The 24,408-nt window shown below is 45.8% G+C and overlaps 1 protein-coding gene across 14 annotated transcripts in view; it reads right to left on the bottom strand.

The window, feature by feature from the left end:
• The window catches only part of nlgn1 (neuroligin 1), a 729,467-nt gene that overhangs the window by 236,480 nt on the left and 468,579 nt on the right, over positions 1 to 24,408 (bottom strand). The gene's annotated exons all lie outside the window — the stretch shown is intronic.

Below are 24,408 nucleotides of genomic sequence, written 5' to 3'. Positions count from 1 at the left end.
CCGTTTGTGGCGACCAGCTATTGTGGAGACTGAATAGCGCGTGCCAAAGGTCTCCATGGCGAATGGGGCTTGGATACCTCAGGGAACTGCATATTAAAGTGAGACTAGCTGACCCACTCTAATGTGCAGATTTACCAAAGTGATTCCACCCACAATGGGCGGGTTTCACATTGTGATGTCTCAAGAGATCGCGTTAGATCTCGCAAGGCTTAGCGAGCTGGATAGTTCCTCGGAGCAGGGTCTCCCGTTATCTACCAGACACATTGTGGTGTGGCAACGTTTTTGTTTGGGCATAGTGGAGTCGATAGATTGCATCCAATATTTCAATAGCTGTTGATTTGTTCAACAGTTCTGCACCTCTACCTTGAAAACCTTGTTCCAAACAATACCTTTATTCCTTACCATCCTGGTGATTCCCACTGTTTTGGCCCCCCATATTTGGTTCCTTAAGATCAAGGGGATACAGACGGCACAGCCCGGTAAAGACCAAGGGAATACAGACCAAAACATGTGTGCCATGAAACTGGTTTAGCCATCATCACACCTGACTGGACCATACCAAGCACTGTTGCACCTCAATGTTTCTGTCAAAACCACCCACTACATCGAAATATCCAGCTCTAGCTTGTGTTCCTCCACCCCCAATTATCTCCTTAAATCCCTCACATATGCTCTTATATCCTCTTTCATGAAGACATGGGGAATCCGCACCATGATGTAACAAATGAAACAAAGATTTATTTACGATGTTTAAGGTGTACTGCTCTCGGAAGTACCCAACTGATTCTGAGCAGGTCATTCCTGTACTTATAAAGATTTTTCACACAAGCATGCTTGATAATGGTGCAAAACATTCATGTGATTCAGGTCCATGGTGATAGGAATCAGTTAAATGCAGGAAGTGACTGATCCAACTATAGCTCACAAAACCTACAGAAATATAGGTCTGTGATGTCAGAACTCTGGCAATGTTATGAACATACGAATGATCACTAGGTCATTCGGCACCTCGATTCTGCTCCACCATTTGAGAAGATCATGGCTGATCGTATTATGACCTCAACTTTACTTCCTGTTTACCCCTATATCATTTAACTCTCTTGACAATCAAGAATTTATTCAGCTCAGTTTTGACACAATTCAAAGTCTCAGCATCCACTGCTCTTTGGGGGAGAGAATTCCCTCTGACAAAAAAATAAATCCTCATCTTAGTCTTAAACTAAGATGCAGCACAGGTGGATAACACTGTGGCTTCACAGCGCCAGGGTCAGGTTCGATTACCTGCTGGATCACTGTCTGTGCGGAGTCTGCACGTTCTCCCCGTGTCTGCGTGGGTTTCCTGTGGGTGCTCTGATTTTCTCCCACAGTCAAAGACGTGCAGGTTAGGTGGATTGGCCATGATAAATTGCTCTTGGTGACCAAAAAGGTTAGATGGTCTTATTGAGTTACAGGAATAGGGTGGAAGTGAGGGCTTAAGTGGTTCAGTGCTGACTCAATGGGCCAAATGGCCTCTTTCTGCACTGTATGTTCTATGTTCTAAATGGGAGAATCGATAGTAGCTGTGCTAGCCATGGGGGCATATCCCGTATTTCAATGAGAAATCACGCCATTCATGACTTGAGAAACAAGGACCATTGTCAGACATTACGATACTGGGAATACCATGTCTGGCAAATATCTCCTTGCATGCCTTTATGGCATTGTTGGATGTGATGTCGTTCAGTTTCACTAACTCAGGAAAATTTGAAAAATAGTCAATGACTACAAGATAGTCTTTTCCAAAAAAAGTGAAAAAGATCAGCACCAACCTTGATCCATGGTGATGTTACTAGATAATGTGGTTGCAGTGGTTCTTTGCATTGCTGATTTTGATGGGATTGAGATGCTGAACACGATATCATGCTCGCAATATCATTGTTGGTACCAGGCCAATAGATAGACTGTCTGGCACGCCTTCAACATTATTCAATGCCTAGACGACCTTCATGTAATCTCAACAGCATTTCAGAATGCATGTTTTGTAGAATTACAATGTGATCTTGTCTCAGCAGTAGACTACTTACAATAGTCAGTTCTGACTGACTGGATTGATATTGCGGACAATTACCTTTGGGTCATGCTTCTTGAAGATGTTTCATAACTTTCATCAACATGGTAACTTTCTGTGTTTCAATGCGAATTTGCTGAAATTTGACATCTGTTCCAGGTCATAATTTGAATAGTTGCAAATGTGAATCAACATCATTGATGGATTCTTCTTGGAGAATGACTGACGTAGATAAAGTATCAGCAATTACTAATTCTTTACCTGGTGTATACTTCAGTGTGAAATCGTATCTTGTCAATTTCATCATTAAACTTTGAAGTCTGGGAGTCATGCCATTTAAGTTTTGTTCTATGATGTGTACTAGTGGACGATGGCCAGTTTCTACTGTGAATTTGGGTGAACCATATACATAGTCGTGGAATTTGGAAAACCCCGTGACTAACCCCAGACACTCTTTTCGATTTGAGTGTACCTACACTCAGTGTCAGTCATTGATCTTGACACATAGGCAATAGGACCCAATTATCAAAATGGTCTTGTTGCAGTAAAACAGCACCTATGCCATTTTTACTTGCATCAGTTGAAATTTTGGTAGGTTTTGTAGGATCAAAAAATGATAAGCATGGAGCTGGTATCAATTGTTTCAAATCAGTCCATTCCGCAGTATGTTTGTCAGTCGAGATGAATTCTGTGTTCTTTCTTATCAATTGACGTAGAGCTGTTGTTCTCGCGGATAATTTGAAATGAACTTTCCTCGAAAGTTGACAAATCCGAGAAAGCGTAAGACAGCCTTCTTATCTTTAGGAATTTGCATTGCCTTGACAGCTTTCACTTTTATACCTACAGCAGTTGTGTTGTCACCTAGGAATCTTAAAGATGAGGCGGCAAACATGCACTTGGCCTCGGTTAACTTTAAACCATTGTTGTCAATTCTCTGGAAAACCTCCTGAAGACGCTTGATATGCTCTTAAGGCGTTGTTGACCAGACAATTATGTTGTCAACGGAAACCCAAACTCTTCTATGTTCTCAGTCATCTGTTCCATTGTTCTGTGAAAAAATTCAGAAGCAGATATGATACCAAAAGGCATCCTATTGAAACAGTACCTTCCAAAAAGGCGTATTAAAAGTACAAAGATGTTTACTGGAGTCTTCGAATTGCATCTGCCAAAATCCTTAAGACGCATCAAGCTTGGTAAATAGTTTAGCATTTGCTATCTCAGCAGTGATATCTTCTTTCTTTGGTTTTGGATAACGCTCTCTCTTGATACTTCCATTGAGATCTTTTGGGTCCATACAGATTCTTATTTCACCTGTAGGTTTTTTTTTACAGACTAGGGAGCTCACCCAGTCAGTAGGTTGAGTAACCTTAGAGATTATTCCTCGAGTTTGAAGTCTTGACAATTCAGCTTTCAGTCAATTCTTAAGGGGAGCAGGAGTACATCTAGGTGGATGGATCACCAATTTGGCATCCTTTTTCAGTTTGATTTTGTACTGAAAAGGTAATGTGCCCAGACCTTGAAAAACATTTAGGTATTGTTTTAAGAGTTGCTGAACATCAGCAGTGGTGCACTTGACTGACAGGTATTCATGAAGATTCTCTGTATGGGTTGGAAATCTTTGCATGCTTGTGCTCCAAGTAATGATGAACGTGTATCATTGACAATCTCAAACCTTACTTGTTGTTGAATGTCTCTGTGACAATTAGATAGCAGGATCCATGTGAAAAAATGGGGTTGCCATTGTAATCACGCAATGAGCATTCTGGAGAAATCATTTCGTAATGACTCTTGATCTTGCACAGGTCCTTGGAATTCAAAAGATTCGGCCCATCGAGTCTGCACCGACCCACTTAAGCCCTCACTTCCACCCGATCCCCGTAACCCAATAACCCCTCGTAACCTTTTTATGTCACTAAGGGCAATTTATCATGGCCAATCCTAACCTGCACGTCTTTGGACTTTGGGAGGAAATCGGAGCACCCGGAGGAAACCCATGTAAGCACGGGGAGAACGTGCAGACTCCGCACCGCACAGACAGTGACCCAGCAAGAAATTGAACCTGGGACCCTGGCACTGTAAAGCCACAGTGTTATCCACTTGTGCTACCGTGCTGCCCGTGAAATCTTCTGGAGTGTTGATTTCTTCTGCTTTTTTTTTAATAAACATTTTATTGAGGTATTTATGGTTTTATAACAACAACAGAAGAAACAATGTACATATAAATATAAACATAGTGCAAAAGCCGTCTTCCTCCCTCATGGGTCCCACCTTTTCTATCAACCTTCTCTAAGCTAAACTAAACCCCAACCCCCCTGTCCCCCGTTCCCTCCCTTCTGCTGACGGTTAATTTTCCCCAAAGAAATCGACAAACGGCTGCCACCTCCAGACAAACCCTAACATTAACCCTCTCAGGGTGAACTTGATTTCCTCCAGACATAGAAAGCTAGCCATGTCAGTTAGCCAGGTCTCCGACTTCGGGGGCTTTGAGTTCCTCCAAGCTAATAATATCCGTCTCCAGGCCACCAGGGAGGCAAAGGCCAGAACGTCTGCCTCTTTCTCCCGGATCTTCCAACACTCCGAAAATCCCCACCTCTGGATTCGGTGCCACCCTTGATTTTAACACCTTGGACATGACATCCACAAACCCCTGCCAGATCCCCTAAGCTTCGGGCGGCCCAGAACATATGGACATGGTTCGCTGGCCCTCCTGCACACCTTCTACCCCAAAGAACCTGCTCATCCAGGCCACTGTCATGTGGGCCCGGTGAATGACCTTAAACTGTATCAGGCTGAGCCTGGCACATGTTGTGGACGCGTTGACTCTACTCAATGCGTCCGCCCAGAGGCCGTCTTCTATCTCTTCTCCTAACTCCTCTTCCCATTTGTGTTTCAGCTCTTCAGTCTTCATTTCCTCTGACCCCATGAGTTCCTTGTAAATGTCCGAAATCCTCTCTTCTACCACCCACATTCTAGAAAGTACACTGTCCTGTTTCCCCCTTGGCGGTAGGAGTGGGAAGGTTGAGATAGGAAGTTCCGTGCCTGCAGGTACCTAAACTAATTCCTTCCTGTCAATTCAAATTTCTCCTCCAGCTCCCTCAGGCTGGGAAAACTCCCCTCTATAAACATATCTCCCATCCTTTCGATCTCCGCTCTCTGCCATTTCTGGACCCCTCCAGCTAGCCTCCCCGGGGCAAACAGGTGATTATTGCAGATTGGAGGCCAGACTGATGCTCCCTCTGCTCCCACGTCTCCCCCATTGCCCCAGACTCTCAGGGCCGCTACCACCACGGGGCTGATGGAGTACTGTGCTGGTGGGAAAGGCAGGGGCACCGTTACAAATGCCCCAAAACTAGCGCCCTTGCATGATGCCGCCTCTACTCGCTCCCATACCGACCCTCCCCCCACCACCCACTTCCTAATCATGGCTATATTCGCCGCTCAATAATAATTACTAAAGTTCGGCAGCGCCAGCCCGCCCTCCCCCCCGGCTGCGCTCCAGCATCTACTTCTTTACTCGCAGGGTCTTACCGCCCATACAAAGCTAGGGATCACCTTACTGACCCGTTTAAAAAAGGACCGTGGAATAAAGATGGAGAGACACTGAAACACAAACAGGAATCTTGGCATTTTCACTGTCTGTACACTCCCAGCCAGTGACAACGGGAGCACGTCCCATCTTCGGAAATCTTCCTTCATTTGGTCTACTAGTCGGGCCAGATTTAACTTGTGCAGCTGTTCCCATTCCCGCGCCACAAACAAACAAAGAACAAAGAAAGGTACAGCACAGGAACAGACCCTTCGGCCCTCCAAGCCCGTGCCGACCATGCTGCCCATCTAAACTAAACTCTTCTACACTTTCTGGGTCCATATCTCTCTATTCCCATCCTATTCATGTATTTGTCCAGATGCCCCTTAAATGTCACTATCGTCCCTGCTTCCACCACTTCCTTCGGCAGCGAGTTCCAGGCACCCACTCCCCTCTGTGTAAAAAACGTACCTCGTACATCTCCTCTAAACCTTGCCCCTCGTACCTTAATCCTAAGCCCCCTAGTTATTGACCCCTCTACCCTGGGGAAAAGCCTCTGAGTATCCATTCTGTCAATGCCCCTCATAATTTTGCAGACCTCTATCAGGTCGCCCCTCAACCTCCGTCGTTCCAGTGAGAACAAACCGAGTTTATTCAACCACTCCTCGTAGCTAATGCCCTCCATACCAGGCAGCATCCTGGTAAATCTCTTCTGCACCCTCTCTAAAGCCTCCACATCCTTCTGGTAGTGTGGCAACCAGAATTGAACACTGTACTCCAAGTGTGGCCTAACTAAGGTTTTATACAGCTGCAACATGACTTGCCAATTCTTATACTCAATGCCCCAGCCAATGAAGGCAAGCATGCCGTATGCCTTCTTGACTACCTTCTCCACCTGTGTTTCCCTTTTCAGTGACCTGTGGACGTGTGCACCCAGATCTCTCTGACTTTCAATACTCTTGTGGGTTCTACCATTCACTGTATATTCCCTACCTGTATTAGACCTTCCAAAATGCATTACCTCACATTTGTCCGGATTAAACTCCATCTGCCATCTCTCCGCCCAAGTCTCCAAATGATCTAAATCCTGCTGTATCCTCTGACAGTCCTCATCGCTATCTGCAATTCCACCAATCTTTGTGTCGTCTGCAAACTTACTAATCAGACCAGTTACATTTTCCTCCAAATCATTTATATATACCACGAACAGCAAAGGTCCCAGCACTGATCCCTGCGGAACACCACTAGTCACAGCCCTCCAATTACAAAAGCACCCTTCCATTGCTACTCTCTGCCTTCTATGACCTAGCCAGTTCTGTATCCACCTTGCCAGCTCACCCCTAATCCCGTGTGACTTCACCTTTTGTACCAGTCTACCATGAGGGACCTTGTCAAAGGCCTTACTGAAGTCCATATAGACAACATCACTGCCCTCCCTGCATCAATCATCTTCGTGACCTCTTCGAAAAACTCTATCAAGTTAGTGAGACACGACCTCCCCTTCACAAAACCATGCTGCCTCTCACTAATACGTCCATTTGCTTCCCTGGATTATCCTTGCTACCCTTCTTAAACAAAGGAACAACATTGGCTATTCTCCAGTCCTCCGGGACATCACTTGAAGACAGTGAGGATCCAAAGATTTCTGTCAAGGTATAAGCAATTTCCTCTTTAGCCTCCTTCAGTATTCTAGGGTAGATCCCATCAGGTCCTGGGGACTTATTTACCTTAATATTTTTCAAGACGCCCAACACTCGTCTTTTTGGATCCCAATGTGACCCAGGCTATCTAGACACCCTTCTCCAGATTCCGCATCCGCCAATTCCTTCTCTTTGGTGAATACTGTTGCAAAGTATTCATTTAGTACCTCGCCCATTTCCTCTGGCTCCACACATAGATTCCGTTGCCTATCCTTCAGTGGGCCAACCCTTTCCCTGGCTACCCTCTTGCTTTTTATGTATGTGTAAAAAGCCTTGGGATTTTCCTTAACCTGGATGCCTAGGTACCGAAAGCTGCCCCCTACCACTCTAAATGGCAGCTCCCCCAATCGCCTCTCCTGCCCTCTTGCCTGGATCACGAACATCTCACTTTTCCCCATGTTCAATTTATAACCCGAAAACCAGCCAAATTCTCCTAGAATCCTCATTATTTCTTCCATCCCTTCTAGTGGGTCTGAAACATTTAGGAGCAGGTCGTCTGCGTATAGCGAGACTCTGTGTTCCTCCCGCCCCCCCCCTCTCCCTGGACCAGCCCCTTGCGGCTCTCAACTCAATTGCCGGCGGCTCAATGGCCAGTGCAAACTGCAGTCGAGAGGGGGGGGCATCCCTGTCTCATCCCCTGGTGTAGTCTAAAATAGCCCGATGTTAACCTGTTCATCCGTGTACTTGCCATGGGAGCTTGATACAGCAGTCTGACCCAGTCAATGAAGCCCGTCCAAATCCAAACCGCCCCGGTACCTCCCACAGATGTTCCCATTCCACCCGATCAAATGCCTTCTCTGCATCCATTACGACCACAACCTCCACGTCCCTACCCTCTGGGGGCATCATGATCACATTCAGCAACCTTCTTACATTGGCTGCCAACTGCCTAGCCTTAACGGATCCCATCTGGTCCTCCCCAATCACGTCCAGATCGCAGTCTTCAATCCTAGAGGCTTCTGCATTTCGTAGGGAGATTAGTCTGTAGGACCCGCATAGCTCCGGGTCCTTATCCCGCTTCAGGTTCAATGAGATAGTGTCCTGTGAAATCATCGGGGGAAGCTCCCCTCTCTCCCTTGCCTCATTAAATGTCCTCATCAGCAGCGACCCCAGTATCCAGAGAACTTCACTGGGTACCCGTCCGGTCCCGGGGCTTTACCCCACTGCATGGGCTTCAGCCCATCTGCTATTTCTTATAACCCGATCGGGGCCCCCACCCTTCTACCAATCCTTCGTCCACCTTTGGGAACCTCAGCCCCCCTAAGAATTGCCTCACCCCCTCCGGCCCAGCTGGGGGTTCCGACTCATATAGCATGCTGTAAAACTCCTTGAACGCCTTATTAAGGCTGAATCTTGAACCAGGGTTCCCATCCCTGTCCTTTACTTTCCCAATCTCCCCGGCTGCCTCCCTCTTTCTGAGATACTGCGCAAGCATTCTGCTGGCCTTCTCTCCAGATTCATAAATCGCCCACCTCGCCTTCCTCAGCTGCCCCACCACCTTCCCTGTAGTTAACAAGCCAAACTCCGCCTGTGGCCTCCTTTGTTCCCTTAAAAGCCCTCCCTCTGGGGTCTCCGCATAACTTCTGTCGAACTGTAGTATTTCCCTTATCAGTCCATTTCTGTTCTGTCTACCTTCTCCCTGTGGGCCCATATCGAGATCAGCTTCCCTCTAACCACTGCATTCAGCGCCTCCCAGACCATTGCAGCCGAGACTTCCTCTGTGTCATTAACTTCCAGATAGTTCTGGATACATTTCCTCAGCCACCCACATACCTCCTCATCCGCTAAAAGTCCAACATTCAGTCTCCAGTGCAGGCTTTGGCCACCCTCCTTGCTCACCTGTCGGTCAACCCAGTGTGGGGCATGATACAAAATCGTGATCGCTGAATACTCAGTGTCCACTACCCCCGTCAGTAAAGCCCTGTTCAGGATAAAAAAGGCAATCCGGGAGTACACTTTATGAACATGTGAGTAGAAGGAGAACTCCTTCACTCTCGGCCGCCTAAATCTCCATGGGTCCTCCTTATGAACTCCACATCATCCTAATTTGGCCCGTACACATTCACGAGCACCACTGGCAGCCCTGCCAGTTTCCCACTAACCGTAATGTAACGGCTTCCCATATCCGTTCTTCCCACTCGAATGAAGCTCACTTGTTAATCAACATCGCGACCCCTCTAGTCTTAGAATCCAGCCCTGAGTGGAAAACCTGTCCGACCCATCCCTTCCTTGATCTAATCTGGTCAGTTACTCTAAGGTGCATCTCCTGTAACATTGCCACGTCCGTCTTCAGTCCCCTCAAATGCGCGAACACGCGTGACCTCTTGACCGGCCCTTTTATTCCTCTTACGTTCCATGTGATCAGCCTGGTCGGAGGGATTCTCGCCCCCCCCCTCCCACCACATGATCAGCCATCAACTTTCTTGCTCCAGTCTCCAGCCCGTGCCCCACGCATCCGCAAGCCCACCCCCAGGCAGCCTCCGCCCCCGACCTCCTTTTTGTCCCACAGCAAATGTCCCTCCCTGTCAGCAGAACATTTCCCCCCCCTCCCCGCCACCCAGTAACAGTACAATGCAAACCACCCCCTTCAACAAGCATTACATCTGCTCATCCCCCACTGCACTTCCATGAGCTGGCCCGCCCAGCTAGCTTTGTGGCTCCCGTCCATGGTACCAGACATTTTCCCACCAATTGTTCCCTCCCCCGCTCAGACACACATATGCAAAAGAAAAACAATCCCAACCCAATTGCCCGAAAGAAACACAAAGAAAATCAAAAAGAAGATCCAACATCTAACATTCACACCTCCATCCCCCATCAGTGCAAATGCAAACATTAACTCATACAGCTCTGCATCAGGCCCCAAATCAAAACAGAAGGCAATACAGATAACGTTCAAAAACAAAAAACTTTTTTAACATGAGTGCTGCAGCAAAGTTCAAAGACCTCAGTCCGCTACCAGCCCTTTCCTTCTTGCGAAGTCCATCGCTTCCTCAGGCGACTCAAAGTAAAAATGTTGCCCCTCATAAGTGACCCAAAGACCTTCCAGATACAGCAGTCCAACTTAACCTTCTTCTTGAAAAGGGTCGACTTTATCTGGTTGAACCCTGCTCTTCTCCTGGCCACATTTTCACTCAGATCCTGGTTATATACGCAGGATACTAGTCTCCCATTTACAGCTCCATGTCTGCCTGACCCACCGTAAAATACACTCCTTGTCCAGGTACCTGTGGAATCTCACCACCACTGCCCTCAGGGGGGGGGCCCGACACACGCTCTGTGAGCCCTGTCCACTCCAAGAGTTGGGAGAAAGTCACGTCCCCATTAGCTTCTCAAACATGCCCGCTATGTATGCCCCTGCGTCCACACATTCAGACCCCTCTGGGAGACCAACGATTCTCATGTTCTGCCGGAGGGACCTATTCTCTAGGACCTCCACCTCTCCTGGAGCCTTTTCTGTTGGTCTTTCAACATCCCCACCTCCAACTCCACAGCAGTTTGGTGTTCCTCCTGCTCAGTCAGTGCCTTCTCCACTTTCTGAATCGCCCTATCCTCAGCATCCAGTCTTAGTTCCAGCCGCGCAATCGATTCTTTAATCGGGTCTAAGCATTCCTGTTTCTGCTTGGTGAAGCCCTCCTGTATGAACTGCATCAGCTGCTCCGTTGTTTAAAATGTTTAAAATGTCAGAAACTCAGCCATTATGCTTCACAGTGTCAATCAACTGCTACATACATTCCTCGTACACACAAAAAATATGACAAAGTATGCTGTGGACAAAATAGAAGAAATCGGACTTCCAGTGGCAACTATGAAGGAGTCTCCCGCTCGAGTCTCCGTTGCTCCGTTGACCGCTGGGTTGTCGAGCCAGGACCCTGGTCGTCTGCCATGCTTTCTCCCGCTGCAACCTCAGCCCAAGCCTTCTCTGTTCACCTATTTCTTCCTTTGCGAGCACTCTGGTTCGCCTCTCCATGCACTGATGTAGGATTCCCTTTCACAATTGCATCCACCATCAATTTTCCGAATCAAATCCGACAAAGAAAATCGGGGAAAAGGTCCAAAGGTCCGACTCGAGCGGGAGCCAAACGTGTGCCACCTACTCCTTCATAGCTGCCACTGGAAGTCCGATTTCTTCTATTTTGTCCACAGCATACTTTGTGATATTTTTTGTGTGGAGGAGGAATGTATGTAGCAGTTGATTGACACTGTGAACCATAATGGCTGAGTTTTTGACATTTTAAACATAATTTGCCAAAAGCAGGACAAATCCCCTTTAAGCGGGCATTACCACATCTGTGGCATGTAATTATGTTATCGCCATGACATAATTATGATGTACACGCATGCGCAGACTTCTTCTTGAACATCTTGCATTTTGGTGAGTAGTGCACATGCGCAGAGCTCGAAAGTGCCTGCAGAGGATAGCTTCCGTTCCTTACAGATTTCTGCTTTGCTTGCGACACCATTTTAATTTTCTCTGCCTTGCGGTAGAGATTTGCGCTTTTTTCTTTAGGATAAAATGCTGGCTCCTGGTCTGTTCCGCTGAAATGCATTTGTCAATCGCAATTTGTAGAGTTAAATCATTTTGATGAATTAACGCTTCTCTGACATTATCAAGTATACCATCTCCTATTTGATCTCTGACAAGTGAATCATGCAGATTTTCATAGTTACATGTTTTAGCCAAGAGCTTGCGATCTGTGATGAAAATTATTCAGAGGTTCACCAGTTTTTGAATTCTCCGATTAAATTTCAGTTGTTCTAAAATCTCATTTGTCTGCAGTTTACAATATTCATCAAACTTCGCTATCACTTGATCAAATTTAGTTTTCTCTTCACCAGCACTAAAATTAAATGAGTTGAATATTTTGATTTCTTGCTGTCCTGCCAGGGACAGAAGTAATCCGATTCTTCTAGGTTCTGGTGCTGCACTTAAATCACTAGCTTCTAGGTAAAGTTGAAATTGTTGCTTGAACAACTTCCAATTTAAATTTAAATTACCAGTGGTCTTTAGATATCTTGGTGCTTGAATTTGGTCCATTGATAGGTTGTTTGCATCAAAGTTTTCAAAGTTGCGATGATTGCTATAGTCAAATCCGCCTAGTGCAGAAGGAGGCCATTCGGCCCATCGAGTTCTGCACTGGCTCTTGGAAAGTCTTTCTTAAAAGATTTAAAATTCGCCGGTACCATGTTACATTTTAAATAATGACTTATCTAAAACATATATATTACTCTTGAATCCACCAGGATGATAAAATGACCAATAATCTTCTTGTTGAAAGATTAATTATTTAATGAGTAATAAAATAATAAACTGTGAGTCATTGTACTCAATACTAAACTATAAAGAAATAAAGTACAATACAGATAACTATATAACTATACACTATTATAACAAACTAGTTCTAACTTCTCTCACTCTAGCTAGTCTATGTCTTGCTTGTTCACTGTTCTGGATCACATTCTCTAACTAACTAACTAAAAAGAGCGGGAATCCGGTTCTTATAGTATCTGACTTTGAGGCATCTAGTGTTGAAATAACTGTACTACATTTACATACATTGATCGTATAGAAATTTGAATATCACTACAGTCTCCATTTCTCAACTACAGCCAACCAGATTCAGAAGCAAGCTGGTTGTTGGATGGGTAGATCTGCGACACCAGGCAGCAGCAGGGGAGTGCAAAGTGGAGAGCGAGGGATTAGAAAGGCCCATTGCAGGGCAGAGAAGGAGGGTGATAGGTGTGAAGGGAGATCATTGGTTAGAGGGAATTGAGGTGGGAGATTTTAGGCCAGTGGGGAATGAAGAGAGATCAAAGACCGGGAGCGGGATCAGTGGGGAAGAGGTATTGGAGGTTTGTTTGGGGGGGGGGGGTGGAAATTAGAAGGAAACAGGGAAGAGATGATCAGATGAGTCAGGGATGGGGGGGACCGGATACTCTTGGTACTCCTCCTGGCTCACAAGCAGAAAGACAATTATCTATTGAATCTAGTACTCGTCCTTCTATACCAATCAGGTTTCCAGAGGCCTGGAAAACACAACTAGCCAGAGTAAAATGGAGGTTAAAATCTGAAACGTACTTCTCCTGAGCATATTGGATTGTTCTGAATGTCACGCTGTGTTAGTGGCAATAATCAGTTATAGAGTGAAATTGATAGATGCTTTGAGTAACATGACTTGCCATCTGCAAAATGTGTATAAATCTAGAAGAACTAAAATAAAATTTGAAACATATATTCTAATTGCAGTAAACAAGCAAGTCTGAGGTCAAGGTTAATTGTAATTAGTGAGAGAAGTCCAGGTACTTGTAAATATCTGTTCTCAATCTTTCGTCTTTCCTCATCAAGGGCAGCCAAACTTCCGTTGGCATCAGCGTGAAATTAGTGAGACTTTGATGCTTTGACTGAAGCTTTGAATGAAATTCCAGATTCTCCAAAAATTAAATGCCCATTTTCTAAGTATTTTCTGGCCAATGGAAGCAGTAAATGTGACAAAGTGATGATCCTCAGGCTCCAGTTAACACTTCTAATTTGCTACCAATGCTGAATATTCCAGCCCAGATTTGTATGAATGTATTCAAATAAATTGCTAATTTTTGAAATATAATATCTTTCCATCGTGAGCTTTTTAGCAACCCTGAATTTCAGGAAATCCATTGCAGCCCTGATGCCAGTGTTACTAACACAGAGGGCAATATAAAATTGAAAGCTTACTCTCCCTTGTGCAATAGATTGGGAGTGGTTGCAGACATAGTAAAGATATTGGTTATAATCTTCCCAAATTCCTTAGATTCTGGAAGGGTTCAGGAGATTCAAAAAAAGCAAATGCAACACCTTTATTCAAAAAAGGAGTGACAGAAAGCAGGAAACTATAGGTCTAACATCGGTCAAAAGGAAATTGCTAGCATTCATTATTAAGGTTGTAGCAGGATATTTAGAAAATCACAATGGGAACAGGCAGTGTCAACATGGTTTTGTGAAAGAGAAATTGTATTTTATGAATTTAATACAATATTCTTTGAGGAAGTAACAAGCAAAGTGGGTAAAGGGGAACCTTCGATGTGGTAGGATTTGGATTTGATGAAGTGCCACATCAAAGATTACTACACAAGAAAAAAGCACATGGAGTTGGGAGTAGCATAGTGATCATGATTCAGCGATTGCATTGTGCCCAACATGGATCCGGGCACACTGGGTGAATAGCAGGAGAGAGCAAATTTGAGATTTGCACCAGGTACGAACCATTTTGTGATTCACCTGACCTGCTCCCAATGGCGAGTTCTGGATCTCGCCCCAAAACAGCGAGAATATCATTAACACTAATTTGTATTCATTTCAATCTCATGAACGAGACTGAAGTTGAATGCAGCTGCAGCCTGGGAGTTACTTGACTCCCCAGCAGAAGTCAGGCAGGTGTAATTTAGTGCTCCTTTTCAAAAAGATAAAGTTGGCGCAATGGCTACCAAGGGGGTGAGTAGGTGAATAGCCCTTTCAATTTACCAGCATGCAGCTCAAGGGCATCCAGGGGGTGGGAGGGCCTCCAGGGGGGTTTGGGTTACTCATGGGGCTGGAAGGGTCCAGATTGGGGGTTACCGCTAGACTGGGGTGGTGAGGGGCTATGCTTCTGTGAGGCCTTTAAGCCATCTTTAAATATTGTGGAGGCTCATACAACGGGCAACCACAACTGCAGCCTGTCAGTCCTACCAAACTCTCCCAGAGCCCTGCTGAAACTTCTCTCATGAAAATCAATTTCTACCCCGTTGACCATGGGCAGCCTCTACCTTCACAGCTGAAGCCAATTTCAAATGAGGATTAGCCTGGTTAGCTGTGAGAGTACTCCATGCTCTCAGGTGCCTCATCAAAGGAACAGGTTCCATGTCTCAGGATGATTAGTGCACTGTATGTCCATCAACCTTTGATGTCTGAACAGTGTGCCTGTACTCCAGGAGCATCAGCACCATAGAGGCAGCTGCCAATAATCAAACACTAAAGAGCAGAGCTTCACCACAGAGGATCCTCTCGTGGCCAAAGGGTGTGTCTGGATGAGCGGAGGGCAACAGAGCACGGAATCTCTAATGTTCCTGGCAGAGGTCTGGGATCTCAAGGTTTGTGATGTGGCTGGGACAATGTGCAGAGCAAGGTTTGCCAGCACAACTGGCTCACTGGATAGCACTCTGAGAGAAGGCAGGACAGTCATGGTAGGGGTGGGAGAAGCTTGGGGAATTTCAGGGTCCCGGGATGGAAGCCCCAACTGATTGTCAGCCTCGCTCTTTCTCCAATTCCTTCCAGATAAAAAAGTGCTTGCTGATGTGGATCCTGCAGAGGACCCCTCGCTATGCTTGTGGTAGTCGAAGCGGACATAACCCGCAGAAAGCAACAACGTCAAAGCAGGGGCCACTGCACACTCTGAAGACCTGGTCACTAATCAGGCTGAGGGGGGGGGCCGGAAGGGGAAGCCAGCGACTGCCCGAGGTGTACAGGCGTCGTTAGTCCTTCATGAGCTGACGGACATCACATGATGCAAAGACTGAATCTCAAATGGGATAAGTGCACCACCTGTGCCACGTCCTCAGAGATATGGTACCCCATGGAGAAGGAGGACACCCACTGCTAGTGGCCGTGAATATTACTGCAGCCGTAAACCTCTATGCGACTGGGTTATTCTATGGCTCGAGCAAGGACCTGCGTGGCACCTCGCAGTCATCCACTCACAGGTTCATCCAGGAAATGACAGATGCTCTATATACCTGGGCATCAGACAATATCACTGCCTCAGAATCAAGCACTTGTGTGCCTGCTAGCCTGGGAGTATGCATTGCAGATACATCCTGGGGCACTCAGAGGTCCCTAGTGTCTTCGAGGACCACCCAGGATGACAGGCTGACAAGGAATACCCACTGAGGACATAGCAGATGACACCGGTGCAGAGGCCTGAGAATAAGGCAGAGGTACAATGCTGTCATTGAGTGAGTATTGGACTACTGAAAATGCGGTTCCAATGCCTGGACCATTTTGGTGGTGTCCTGCAGTACAACCCCCGCTTTGTGCTGGTTTGTTGTACACTCCATAATCTGGCACAGCAGCAGTGTAACATGCTGGAGGAAGAGGAGGCACGGAGGAATATGCAGCCTCGAGTGAGGAGGAGAAGGCAGACCAGGAGGGGTGGGGGATGACCCAAAGGCGGAGCCAGAGGATGGACGACAGGTTGCGGTGAGGGTCTGACATGCCAGGCAGACCTTGAGAGGTGCTCATACTCACCAGACTCTCCTTGGACGAGGCTGTGTCCGTCAGTACAACATCACCTCTCCTCCCTTCCTCCCCAACTGCAACCACCCATCATACCATCCCCTCTCCCACCACCTTGTTTCCCCTCCAAGAGTCTGTGTAACATCACTTCAGGGTGAAGGGTCTGTGTTGACAGTCAGTGGGGCACTATACAACGCAGGAGAGTGACGATTACTTGCTGTGAGGAATGCTCTGGTGCTCCTCAGGATATTACTCCTGTCTTTCTGCTCACAGGGGGTGAGGACTCAAATCTCTGGGACCCCCTCCCCTCCGTTTTCTTCCTTCCCCTGTTATTATGGGTTATCCTCTGCAGGGACATTGTGAGCTGCAGGCTCGATGGATGGGACGGTCTACAACAGGTGGCATATGTGGACACCTAGACATAAAGGGCTAGTGCTAGTGGGTGCCGGGGGGTTCTGAGGAACAAGCTTGAAGATTGGATGTTTGGAACGTGCGAGGTGTGAGGCAGTCGGTTGGAGCGGAGGGGAGGGGAGGAGCTTGGGTATTTGAAGGGCGGCAGGCAGTACTGATGCCAGGAGAGAGGTGCTAACGTACACTTGCATACATTTGCTGGAGGTCATGCATCTTTTGCAACTTCTCACGGCGGTCCTCTTGGCCATGCTTCCCACACTCACTGTAACTGCCATGCTTCCCAGGCAGAACTGCTGACCCTGCTGCTAGTTCTCTGACCCCCCTCAGGGGAACAGGTGGTATCGAGAAGCCTGGTCAGGACGGCATGCCCAAAGGGAGGATTAGGTGGGGTGCACTTTCCGAGGGTCGCTGCAGACTCCATGGGCTGAATGGCCTCCTTCTGCACTGGAGGGATTCAATGATTCCAGGGGACACGGGCTTGAGCATAAGAGCTCTCCCTTTTAAGATGAGGACAATTATTTTCTCTCAGAGGGTCATTGGACTGGAATTCCCTTCCTCAGAAAGCAGTGGAGGCTGGATCATTGAATTTATTCAAGGCTGAGTTCGATGGATATTTAATAGACAAAGGAGTCAAGGGTTATGGGAGACAAATAGAAAAGTGGAGTTGAGGTCTCAACCGTTCAACCATGATCTCATCAAATGGCAATGCAGACTTGATGGACCAAATGGCCTACTCCTGCATCTAAGTCCGATGCCGATATCAGAAATAAAGAATTTTGTCATCAGTTAAAATAATCAATTTCATCAAACTGATCAATTTCTTCAGATTTATCAATACTGAACAAAATTTGCAACAAAATGCAAATTTTTGTTCCATTCTATGAGCACTAATGTTTGAAAATATTTCCTGTTCAATTGCCCTGGATTTCACTTTATTTTACAGCGGTTAAAGAAAACTACGTTTCAGGAATGAACCTGCATCAAAAAAAGATTTACTTCTCTGACAGCATGCCTTATGTTGCAGGGACTTAATTTATCGGGGCCCAATTCTCATTATCATTTCAATTCTCTCGGCTCTCTTCCATCTCCGAGGTGGTTGGTTAATTAGCATGACCTGACCCAGGCACTGCAGCATTTTTCCTCTGATGAGTCTAATAAGCTATTGATTTTCTACCTTCAAAGAAATCAGGTTCATTTTTACCACTCAATCATGATATTAGCTGTCTATTATTTTGAACCTTCTGGACTGACAGAATTGTCAGCGCCTCTGCCTGCCTGGATGTGTCAGCAAAGCAACATTTGGGTACAAGTGCAATTATCAAGTTTTTGTTTCCTCGATACATTATAATTAATTTCTTGTTACTGTAACACCTGTAGTTCCAATAAATTATTTAACTCAACTGATGGCAAATTTCTATCGTCATTTAATTGTAAGCCGTAAAACTATAATAGTTTTTTTTTACGCGTTGTTTTTTATATTGGAGATAACTTAGGTTGAAAATAATTGTTGAAATAAACTTGTTTATTCCTCTGTTTTCAGAAAGCAGGACTCAAAGCTTCATCACTTTTCTGGAAGAGCCTTGGAAGAATTAAAAATAATATATATCGTCATTTTTCAACACAACTTAATTTCACAAGTACTGAAAACAGCATTAATAATTAAACATCAGCGGGCATCATGATGCTACTTCATCTGTAGCAGGTAAGATGTGGAAGCATGCAGACAGCATAAGTCGGAAACCAGGGGCGGAATTCTCCGACCCCCCGCAAGGTCGGGGAATCGCCCGGGGCCGGCGTAAATCCCGCCCCCACCATGGCCGGAATTCTCCGCCATCCGGGAACCGGCGGGAGCGGGAATCACGCCGCGCCGATCGGCGTGCCCCCCGCGGCGATTCTCCAGCCCGCGATGGGCCGAAGTCAGGCCGCTGACCTCTCCCGCTGGCGGAAATTGGAGCACCTCTGGTGCCGGAGGGATTGGCGGCGCGAGCGGACCCCCGGGGGCGGCGGGGGAGGGGGGGCCGCGGGGAGATCAGACCCCGGGGGGGTTCCCCACGGAGGCCTGGCCTGCGATCGGGGCCCACCGATCGGCGGGCAGGGCAGTACCGTGGGGGCACTCTTTTTCTTCCGCCGCCGCCACAGCCTCCACCATGGCGGAGGCGGAAGAGACCCCCCTACCGCGCATGCGCCGGTGGTGACGTCAGCGGCCGCTGATGCACCGTGCATGCGCAAACCGGCGAAAGCCTTTCGGCCAGCCCTGACGCCGGGTGGCGGGCGTCAAAGGCCGTTGGCACTGGTTTTGGCGCCAGTCGGTGTGGCGCCAACCATTCCGGCGTGGTCCGAGCCCCTAAAGGTGCAGAGAATTCCGCACCTTTGGGGAGGCCCGACGCCAGAGTGGTTGGCGCCACTCCGGTACGCCGGGATCCCCCGCCCCGCCGGGTAGGGGAGAATCCCGACCCAAATGTCTGAGAGAAAACTAAGAAATTTGCAGTTTGAACCGAATACATGATGCATGTCAGGTGAGTGCTTCAAACAAAAGCACTGGCCAAATACAATAGGTTGAGAGTTGGAATGAAGAGGAAAATGAGCCTGACAAAGAGGATATGAGAATTGAATGTTGGTTAGCATAAAATGGAACCCAGCATCCTTCTACCTGCATGTCAATAGTAGGTGGGGGCGGGATGGACAAAGAGGGTGATATGTTTAGAGGCGTAAAGCAAGTCTAGAATGCCTAATGAGTACTTTGTATCAATGTTAACAAGATACTGCTGGAAGTAGAGGTGGTAACGGTAATGGATGGGGGGAAAATTGATAGGCAAGGTACACGGGAAAACTGGCTATGCTTAAGAGTTGATAAATCATCTGGTCCAAATTTTTTTCTTTTATTCACTTACGAGATGTTGCCATTGCTGGTTAGGTTAGCATTTAGTGCACGTCCCTAGTTGCCCTTCAGAAGGTGGTGGTGAGTTGCCTTCTTGAACCGCTGCAGTCCTTCAGGTGTAGGTACGCCAATGTGCAATTAGAGAGGGAGTTCCATGATTTTGTCCCAGCAACAGTGAAGGAACGGTGATATATTTCCAAGTGAGGGACTTGGAGGGGAACCTCCACCAGTGGGGTTCCCAGGTATCTGCTGCTCTTGACCTTCTAGATGGTAGTGATTGTAGGTTTGGAAGGTGCTGTCGAAGGATACTTGGTGAGTAACTGCAGTGCATCTTGTAGATGGTACATGACGGGCACTGTTTAATGGAGGCAGAGGGTTTGAATGTTTATGGAAGGCAGAGTGGGCTGCGTTGTCCTCATTATTGTTGAGCTTCTTGAGTGTTGTTAAGAGTTTCACTCATCTAGGCAAGTGGAAAATATTCCATTACACTCCTGATTTGCGCCTTGTAGATAGCTGACAGGCTTTGCGGGGTCAGGAGGTGAGTTACTTGCTGTAGGATTCCTAGCCTTTGACCGGCCCTGGCAGCAACAGTATTAATATAAAATTTCAAAATTTGCCAATTGTACCAAACCCTGAGGAATGGCAAATAATGATGATGATGCCAATTAACTGCAATGGGACACAGATAACCTAGTGAATGGACAGACAAATCTGCACATCTTTGGACTGTGGGAGGAAACCAGGGGACCCAGAGGACTCCCACACAGACATTGGGGGAATGTGCAAACTTCACACAGTCAAGGTTCTATTCTAATCTCGGGTGACTTGTCTGTGTGGAGTTTGCACATTCTCGCCGTGTCTGCGTGTGTTTCCTCCGGGTACTCCAGTTTCCCCGCAAAGTCCAAGATGTGCAGGTTAGGTAAATTGGCCTGCTAAATTGCCCAAAAATTAAGTGGGATTACGGGACTAGGAGTGGTGGATTTTGCCTTGGTACAGTGCTCTATCAGAGCAAAGGCCGGTGCAGACTTGATGGGCCGAATGTCCTCCTTCTGTACTGCAGGGATTCTATTCTATGATTCTATGAAGACCAGAAATAAAGGTTAACTCAGATGCTAAAAAGAGTGAGGAAATTAAAGAAATTAATTTCAGTAGAGTGAAGGTTCTGGAGAAACTCAAAGGATCAGAGAGTCATAGAATTTTTACAGCCCATTTTTCTGACTCTTACAATTTCTAATCTCCCCCATGATTCTGCTTCCTGATCTTCTCTGATGTCCTTTTGTCATGTTTTACTATCAGGGCTACCTTTCTTCATTTGTCATTCTGCCTGTATTTTCAAAATATTGTGTACCCTGGAACATTTACTTCCCAACCTTGGTCACCGGGTAACAACGACTCTGTAATGATGATCAGATCTAAAATATTCATCTCAATCTATGCCACTCGTTCATCCATTTCTTCAAAATAATACGTCCCGTATAATTATTTATTTCCCAACTTTGATCACCATGTAACTGTGTCTCTGTAATGGCGATTGGATCTCAACCATTTACATCTATTTCTGCTACTAGTTCATTTATCTTAATGCGGATGCTTCATGCATTCAGACCAAGAGCCTTTAATTTTATTTTTAAATTACTATTTCCTGAATGGATCTTACACACAGCCACAATTACTATTAAATTCTCTGTCCCTTCCCATTCCACTCTGTTTGCCCTCACATGCATTGCTACACTGTTATATTGTCTAAAATGTTCTCTTTGGATTTCAAAAGTCCCCTTCACCTGAACCCTTCCTCCAGTCTCGGTCAGTTTAAAGCCCAATCCGTAGTTCTAGTTACACAAATCATCAGGTTTAACTGGATCCCATCTCAACATAACAGCTCTCTGTTTCCTGAGTACTGGTTTCAGTGCCCAATATATTGAAAGCACTTCTTCCCACACCACTCTTTGAACCATGTGCTTAATTTTCTAAACTGTGTGATTCTATTCTAATTGGTATGTGGCTCAGGTGGCAATCTAGCGATGATTACCTTTGATTTTCTACATTTTAATTTAGACTTTATCTCTTCAAATGCTCTCAGAAAAATATAATTCCTGGTGTTGTTGTTTCCGATGTGGACCAAGGCAATTTGATCCTCCCCTCCCACTCAAAGTTCATCTCCAGCTACGAGGAGATGTCTTTAACACTGGCACAGTGGAGCCAACAAAACCCTTGGAGCTCCCAACCATGTCTGTAAAGAGAAATGTCTATTCCCCTGACTGTTGTCCCCTATGACTACCATGTTCCCTTTCACCATCCTTCCCCACCACTTGAATGGCATCCTGTACCATAAACAGTTTGCTAATCCATCCTGCATTCCTCTCCTCTTCCACACAGGTTTCAAACATCTTGTACCTGTTTAAAGTCAAAGGTTGATGCTATGGGATTCCCATACCTGCCTGACTCACAGTCACACTCTCCTGACCATTGACCACCTCTAAAGTTCTACCGAGTCGAATGGTTGTGACCACCTTTCAAACAATGTTTAATCTCCTCGTCCCTGCTGCTCTCTAAAATCTGTAACTCGGACTGCAGTTTAGCAACTTTGAGTTGAATTTGCTCAAGCCACAAATATTTACTGCAGACACGGCATGACTCCCACATGCTGCAGTCACAGCACACCATCATACCTGCCAGCTATTAGAGGCTGAAAAGGGGCATAAAAAGAGCCACCTGTTTCTCCTTCTGCATTGAATTCCTAAATGTACCTAATTCACAACTTAGTACTAGCTCTTTGTCACATTCAGTCTTTCTCCCACACAGTCCGCCTTCCACTCCTTTATAATATACTCATTTATATTATTTATTTTGCACACTGAAATTCAGGTGTTTGCTTCCTAACTACATGACGCAAAGTACATTTCCATCAATCTGCCAGCTTCCTTTGCCCTTTTTATTGTGAAGAAACTCTAGCCTACATCTTTGAGGATTGTTTATCTTTTAATCATGTTTCTTACTTTGACATCAATAGTTGTTTTCAGTATTATTGAGGGGAACTCAAAAAGCTTCACAAAGGTTTCATGTAGCTTTTTGAGCTGCATCATCTACAATTATGTCAATGCAAAAGACATGACAAAAAATACCACATTTCTAAACATAAGATAAAATGGTGCAAATAATGTTGATTCATGTATATTGCAGCTATAAACAGAAGTACATATACTCAGCTTGAGGCCACTTATTCTTGCTATGAGGATGCGGAGTTCTGACTACATTGCCGTGTGTCTGGTTAACTCCTCATTTTCCATTTCCTGCGAGATGGGAAATAGTGTTACATGACTTCTCTACACAAAGAACCTCCCACAACTCTATAATTAACTGAGGCACAGAACTGTCCCTTCTATCTGTATACATTCACCCTCATGTTCAAAATTCTATCCATCTTTTACTCAGCCTCTTGTTTCACAGAATGGGAATGCAGGTAAATGTAAGATTGGAGTTGACTTAGCAGCCCATTTAGACTATTCTATGAACTGGACCCATTTATTTACCTTCCCAAAATGATCCCTCACAATAAAAGTACAGCCATTTTCAGCTGCCCATAAATTCAAGCAAGGCATTTCTCATGGGAACATGGAAACAGGCCTCAAGCTGCTCAATTAGATCATGGTAGAACTGTATCTCAACTCCAATTGTCACCTTTGTTACTTATATATCCTTTAAAATATTAATATTTAATCAAAAATATGTTCACCTCAGTTTTGAAAATTCAATTTTGAATCAGCATCTATGGCCCTTCGGAGAAACAAATCTGAAATTCTCATCACCTACATCTCTTAGTTTTAAGAAAATGTTTTGACTTGTTTTCACATTCAATTTCGATGACCAGACACATCGCTACCATGAACTCAAACCACCACAGTTTTTCACACTTACTTAAATCTGTCGACATCAATTTGTAACTTTCGGCTTCTAATCATGCAACATACTTCGCCTTTTAATAGTGTCATCCTCAAACGTAGTTATACAACTCTTGATTTCCTCATTCACATCATTAATGCCTATGGTGGTAAGCTAAGGCCCAAGTGCTGACCTCTGGTAAACTGTTGTAGGGGGTTGGTTATAGTTTGGTACGTCTGACAAAATCTTCATAGTAGGATTGCACTCAGTCCCACGTTAACCCAATATGTACCAGATCCGTATACTACAAGCACTACTTATCACAGAATGTAAAGTAAAGTTGGGAGCCGATTTAGCTCAGTTGGCTAGACATTTGGTTTTGTGATGCAGAACGAGGCCAGCAGTGTGGGTTCAATTCATCTACTGGCTGAGGTTATTCATGAAGGCCTGCCTTCTCAATCTTGCCCCTCACCTGAGGTGTGGTGATCCTCAGGTTAAATCACCACCAGTCAGCACTCCGCTGCAAAGATGAAAGCAACCTATGGGCCGTCTGGAACAATGACGACTTGACCTTACCTTTACTTATCACAGTCTGTCAACCAGAGAAATAATGCTTTATGCCTACTCTGTGCTCCCTATCTTACAATCACTTGTCAACCCATGTCACAAGGTTACTTCAATTTCTGTGCATTTTCGTGCTGATAATCTGTTCGTAGGAACAGA

Source organism: Scyliorhinus canicula, chromosome 13 (genome assembly GCF_902713615.1).
Source record: "Scyliorhinus canicula chromosome 13, sScyCan1.1, whole genome shotgun sequence".
Classification (NCBI taxonomy): Eukaryota; Metazoa; Chordata; class Chondrichthyes; order Carcharhiniformes; family Scyliorhinidae; genus Scyliorhinus; species Scyliorhinus canicula.
The sequence above is the reverse complement of the archived record's forward strand: the minus strand, read 5'-3'. Positions and strand labels throughout refer to the sequence as shown.